Genomic DNA, 7,128 nt, shown 5'->3' with positions numbered 1-7,128 from the left:
TTTATTTCTTTTGTAGACTATATATATATATATTAATTTCTCGTTGCCACATTACTTGAAAAGATGAGATTGAATATGATGGTGGACAAACAAGATCGTAAATTGTTGTCTGCGCACCAAAAATTGCCCATGGTCGGCGGTCATGGTAAATTCAGCAATATAACAATATATTTTTATCTACCTACCAGATAATAACTACTCAAGAAATATGAGTCATCACTGTTATTTTCATACTTAGATTAATGTGACAATCAAAAATTACACGTGGCGTAGCAAACGGGAGGAGGCCAGTGGGCACTGGCCCTCCACGGATGACCTCACGCTCACATACAATACTCTACTTAACTACCATGCAGATGCTACTTTTGAAATAATATAAATGAAAATGTTCAACAAAATAGGTGTTCATAGCATAATTAGAACAGTGACGGCGCCAATAAAGTGAGTGGGGAAGCACAGGGGTGCGGACATATTTTCTGGGTTGGCAGAGCAGAAATTTAATATGCAAATAAATGCCATACAAAGTGTAGACCTCTATTTGGGCTAAAAGTGTATTTATTTATCGAGTTTTTTCTTGGTCGGTGACCGACGAATCGTCTTAACAGCTACAGTATGTAACATTGTTATTCGTACACATAGAATTTCCGAGGAAAAAATGACATATCTACTAGTAAATATAGTCATTTTTATATGTACCTGGAAATTAATGTTAATGAAGGTTTCACCAACAAATGTCAATGAAAATGTATGTTCAGAGTGTATAAACAGAGCACATAATTTGCGTGAAAAGAGAAAAACACGCTGTTTCATGCAACATTGTTATTCGTACAGGCAAGAGTTTCAATCTTCCTCGCATACAGCGCCACCTCTATTCGGGCGATTTCGTGCAGTTTGCAACTTCGTAGCAAATTTGAACATGCAGGCGCGCTCCCCGTCAAGCGGAATGTGCTGGCGTAGGTATTGTTGAAGCACATCGTCTATCTATCAGCGTGTTCGAAATGGGCAAGGTGAAGGAACTTAGTTCCGATCTGAAGGATGTTATTATAAATTTGTCCCTTAGAGGTTATTCGTTAAGAAAAATTGAACAAACAGTCAATAAATCACACTCCACAGTTCAATAAATAGTAAACAAATTTAGAGAGGAAGGTTCAACACAGAATGTGCCGAGAAAACCAAAACCAAAAAAAACCGACTAAGTGTTCCTCAGTTACGACCGTTAGTAGAAAATGTTGCTGGCAAGATGATGTCCGATCAAACTGTCCGACGTACCTTGTGGAAGCATGGATATCATGGCAGAATACCACGAAAGAGGCCGTATGTATATAAGGTGAATCGCAGGAATAGACTTTCATTCGCGAAAGAGCACATCCACAAGGACCAGGAATTTTGGGATAGTGTCATATGGTCAGACGAGTCCAAGATTAATATATACGGGTCAGATGGGATAAATAGGGTCTGGAGAAAATCAAATAAAGACAATGATCACATTAACACAGTTCCAACAGTTAAACACGGTGGTGGGTTATTAATGATTTGGTGCTGTATGTCGTCCAAAGGTTTTGGTACCATTCGGTTATTGATGGTATCATGGATGCATATGTCTATTTGGACATATTGAAAAATAATGTAAAGCAAAGTGCCCAAGAAATGGACATGTCGCCTATCTACAGATTCCAACAAGACAATGACAGTAAGCATAAGGCGCGAGTTTACATAAATTGGCTAATATGGAATGTGCCCAAACTACAACAAACACCAGCTCAAAGTCCAGTTCTTAAATCCCATTGAGCATTTATGGGCAATTTTGAAGAGGCTAGTCCATAAAGCAGAACTGTAGGAATAGATGTTGATACACGAGCATATTTCACTGCAGCCACAATAATTATTGCGGGCGTCAAGTCCAAACAAGAGTTGAAAACTGTTGTGCAAGCCGAGTGGAATAAAATAAGCTCTGAAACATGTCGGAAACTGGTTAATTCTATGGAGAACAGGTGTCAAGCAGTAATTAAAGCCAAAGGATACGCATCAAAGTATTAGAACTGTCAGTCAATTTGCTCTGCATATACTTCTTTCTTTTATATTATTAAGTGTACGAATAGAAAAGTTGTACAAAATATGGCATGTTTCTCTTTCAGTTTCATTTAATTTATTATTGTCATTGGTTATACAGAATTTGGGCAAGATTTTATGTTCCTAATGATATTAGTTATTGAATTGTAAAGAAACAATTTCAAAAGAGTGTATTTCCTTTCAGATATTAAAGCATTTTCTTTTAAAATCCGTGTGTACGAATAAGAATGTTACATACTGTATGAGCATAAACAAAGGCAGAATCCAGCTGTTAATATTCTGCCTACCGATATTCTTCAAATGCCAGAGAAGCATGAAGCTGAGAAATGCCTGAAGAAGTGAAGAGTTGAAAAGGCACTATCTAGACAATGCCAGATGCAGATTAGAGTGCAAAACTGACGAAAGCCTCAACTAGTCACGTCTCGAACAAGTTTCAATTAACTGATTCCCTCCCCCTTCCCCTTATCCTATAAAATATTTTCACACTCTATGCATAGACGAACATTACAAAGTATGATTTGATTGTTTCATTCATAACAAAAATGTGGCGAACACTCGATGTAGCTTCTTGAAGGGCCCAATACCCGACTGTGTGGTTGGCTAACAATATTTTGGTCAACGTACTGAGTGTTAAAGTAAGATGAATGCATCATTACAATGCATTTAATTTTACGCACTTAGTACTTGCAGTAAGAATCTTTCTTCTTATCTATGTGTGTCTAAAAGTAAAAACTATCAGCATTAAACTGCTTGGGTAAGGATTTTGTTTGTGTGAACGAGTGTGGGTTAGATATTAGATGGGCCCCTGTTTCGTGACTGTTGCTGCTACAGATTTTTAATTTCACTGTAACTTTAACTTGATTATTTTCGTTATATGAAATGTTATCACATAAGATAAGAGGCTTTATTAAGAGGCGAGGACGACGATCGGAAGGGGGAGGGGGAGTAAACGAGCGAAACGTAAATAATAATAATAATAAGTTGGAAGAAAGTAAACGTTGTGGCGGCCCTATTTAAAATTCTAAAGAAACAAAAAGAAATCTGCTCGCTTCGCTCGCCATTCGTTTCTCTCTTTTCTGTCAGACCATGCTCGGGTTTATACATATTGCCCTAAGAGAGTTATTATGTGCAATTTTTTAATAATCTGCAAGTGTAGAGCGATGACTAGAGAACTTGGAAAACCAGAAACTATCAATATCGTGATGAATATTATGAAGGTTGTGGAATAAACCGTAACTGCTTTACGATACAAAGGTATTCTTAGTACTGAATGCCAGCCGTAAATAATACTTCACACTGGTGATCTATTACATTTAAAGCAAGTGCAAAACTTTTACAATATTGTGCTACAAGTACTATTGTATTAACAATTCTTTGTAGCTATGCTGTAATAATTGTAATAGTCAATGTAATCCCCAGTCACCAGTAGCGCAACTAACACGCTCTGCTCCCCCCCCCCCCCCCGCAACTTTGAGTTGTGTGCCTCTATTCGTTTTTATTTTCTAATTTCTTTTCTAAAATATTAATTCACATCTACATTTATATTAGGTACACAATGTGAAAATACATACATGTAATTTGAATGTGTAAAAACTGGTACGAAAGGTTAAGACAACAGACAAATTTAAAAATATATAGCCTATGTATAAAAATACACTATTACTGCAAAAAATATGATATTATTAAATGTCCATTATCAGCCCCCTGCGTTTTTTTATGGAAGAAATTCTTGTGCTAGTTTGGTCAAGTCCAGTTTTCAAGTGCGATCGCTTTCGATGCTTAGTCCACTCAATGTCACTCTTGTCATGGTGCTTCTCAAGTATTTTAGCTTGGAAAACGATTTCTCAGCTGATGAAGACGGCATAGGTAGGGTCAAATACAACATATAAGTAGTGCATACATGAAAAATGCTACTAGCTAGAATTTTGTTTTCTATCAAGAGGAATTCTGCAAATTCGCTGATGTTCGACATGTTTCTTCTTTTGATTTCAGTTGACGCTACATTCCGAAAACAAATAATTTCTAAAGCTATAGTGCAAAATGCATCTTCATATTTCACCCAGAAATGGGTCTGTTCATTGTCAAAAATTTTCGCTAGAGGCGCCACCCCTGCTGTGTCCCTAAAGAATTTCGTTCGTCATCTGGTTGTCCTAAGCTTTACATTGGAGCGCGAAAAGATGGCTATTAAAACCTTATTTTCAAAGAAGGTAAGAATTTCTCGTGTAAATCGATACAAAAATGTGTTTAGCAAACCTTTACGATTATGTAGCAATTCATAAGTCACCGAAAATTACATTCTCCGGAATCTAAGAATTAATATATTAAAGCGCAAACGCAGAGTAGCTCAGACGGGCTAAATATAGTATGTTTATGAACAAAGAGCACTAAACTTGAGGTAATTTTGGTCGTCCCTAGCTACCGTAAGTCGATAATACAAATTTTTTAATTTTTACACTACGCTTTATGTATTTTCTTGTTGCGAGTATGTGTAATTCAACCGGGAAAGTACAGTTCGGAAAAAAATCTCTCCAAATTATAAGGAAAAATGTATTAAGTGCGTAAGGGCATTATATATTTATTATAATACACTATGACACTATGCCCTATCCGTTAATTTAATATTAACGTAGCTATATTTTCTTTGTATTAAGGAGACATTTTCCCCTCGTATTTTCGTCCTATTTTTCTTTGGTTACAACAATTTTAAAATTATAATTCCTGTAAGTAAGAAAGCGGTAGAGATTGCGAGATATGAAACATAATAATTTCTTTTGTAATAACTATTCTTCTCGATAAATGTGTATGTATAAAACAGAGAACCGGGTTTACTAGCCATGAGGAAAAGTATGATATCACGTAAAGAAAACGAGTCAGTTATTAATAACAACTATAAAAATAAAAGCACAGTCACGTGGGATTATTATGGATTATTCTTTTACCAGATTCACAAGAATTAGGCACATAAATTGTGAAAATTTCAAGTGACGTAAACAGGCGTTGTGCAAATTTTAAGGCTTTTTTAAATTTCCATATCTTTTCTGTTGCTGACGATCGTCTTATTAAAATTTCTAGTTTCACAGGACTGATTATTCATCTATCATGTTCCGACATAATTTCTGAGGTTAAGATGATATTAAACTTGCAATTTAATGTAATAGCAGCACGTTCAGCATCAAATTCTCCAGGTATTGAAATGGGAGAACAATTGCCCATCAAAAGCGCGGGGATCCAACAGGGGTGCTGCCACCTACTATAGTTTGCTTTGACCTCGCCCATTAGTAGCGGATTCCACTGTCTGTTGGTGTGTACCATAAGCGCCGACTTTGGGGGAGGGGGGGGCAAGGCACTTTCTGCACCGTTGAAATGAAAACTTTTGTGAACTATCGGTCTTTTCTTAATTTAGGAATTTAGGGCTATCATTCTTACTGTGCCCCCCCCATTCTCACACCTCGGGGGTTGTGGGGGTGTTATTTACGCCCCTGCCAGTTACGCTTTGTAAATTACCCAATAGATAATTTAATCGCAACATGATTTTGTCTTAGTAAGTGAACTTTCATTGCAGAGGAGAGCACGCACTTGAGATAAAAAAATGATGTAATTTTTCTAACTTCTATATCAACATTCCTGCAAGCTTGAAAAGTTCTTTGATCGCAAATATTAAAAAGGGGAATAAGACAACACTTGTTCCAAGCTGAGGGGAGTGGCAACGACATCACTAACTATTGCTCTGGGTAGAAGAGAGCGTTCACTAGGGTTCGCAATCATTCCAGTTTTTTTGGGGGGGGGATCTTTATTTGCAGACACACACGCACCACACACTCTCTCTTTCGATGTATATATATCAATGGACGTCCTCAGGATTTTTTCAGTGAGGTGCAAGCATTTCAGGGGAGGGAGGGGGCAAACGAAGGACATTCCCCCCGTAATAGTGTTGTCCCCCTCAAGAAAACACTGCTTCAATTTGAAGTTATCATGTTTCTGCAACACCCTTGTAATAATTAACACATATTAATGCGATGGAAATTAAATTATATGAATGAAATATATAATTTTTGGTTGACTTCCATTATCCAAGGGGCGTGCCCCCTTGTCCCCCTCCGGACGTCCATGTTGGTAGCAGGGCGGAGTGGACAGTGTAATGTGCTATGAAGCCCAGGTTCGAACACTGGTGAGGCATGGATGCATCATTGTGTCTGCCGTTACAATGATCCTCGTCGCCGCGATTAACCCAATAGGTAGCAAAGCGACGTCAAATGACAAAAATAAACAAGTGGAGAGACTGTGCCATGTCTCGGTTCCGACTCTAGTGGGAGAGAGCGATAGCGTTCTGACAAAATTCTCAAGTCTGAAAATGGTTGAGTTCTCTTCGCGTGAATCTAAGTCATTAGGTTGAAGATTACACTGTGAGCGCGCCTTGGTCCTGCGTGTAGGCGATGTTCGACGGAAGTCGGCAGGTGCAACAGAATTCTTTACAAATCATAGGATACAAAGCAATCGTTAGCGGGAAAACTCCGACTTTCCTAAAATTACACGAAGAATTATAACACAAGATATCAATTAGTGCAGCAGCCTTCGTGATACCTGCTCAGGTGAATCTTGCGATATAGGGTAGTTGTTTTGTGAGAACTAGATGACCTATTGTCAATCTTCACCTCTTTTCTTTTTAATATATATTTTTTGTGGTATTGGCTTCACCTGCCAAAATATAGATGCACCTTTCTCATCATACTCGATTTTACCTATAACTTAGGTCATGTGCAAGGTGCTTACATAGTGGTGAGTTCATTAAGGGTATAGTGGACGACCATTGGTTGAGAGAAATGATGTCAAGGCGGTAAGTAGGTTTAAGAAGATATTTGAGTCAGAGTCCTATAATGAAAGGACTGGATCACCAAGAAAAGGTAGAAAATGCGAAATTATTAACATGTGTTACGAGCATGATGCGAATAAATGGGGAGTGGCGGAAACTGAAAACCTCTTCATAAAAATGTATGACATGAGTGGACAAGTAATATTTTATAGTTCAGAGAGGGGGTCAACAATTTAAATAGCGAACGG

The sequence above is a fragment of the Lepisma saccharinum genome, chromosome 5 (assembly GCF_977018435.1).
Source record: "Lepisma saccharinum chromosome 5, izLepSacc3.1, whole genome shotgun sequence".
NCBI classification, from domain to species: Eukaryota; Metazoa; Arthropoda; class Insecta; order Zygentoma; family Lepismatidae; genus Lepisma; species Lepisma saccharinum.
The sequence above is the reverse complement of the archived record's forward strand: the minus strand, read 5'-3'. Positions refer to the sequence as shown.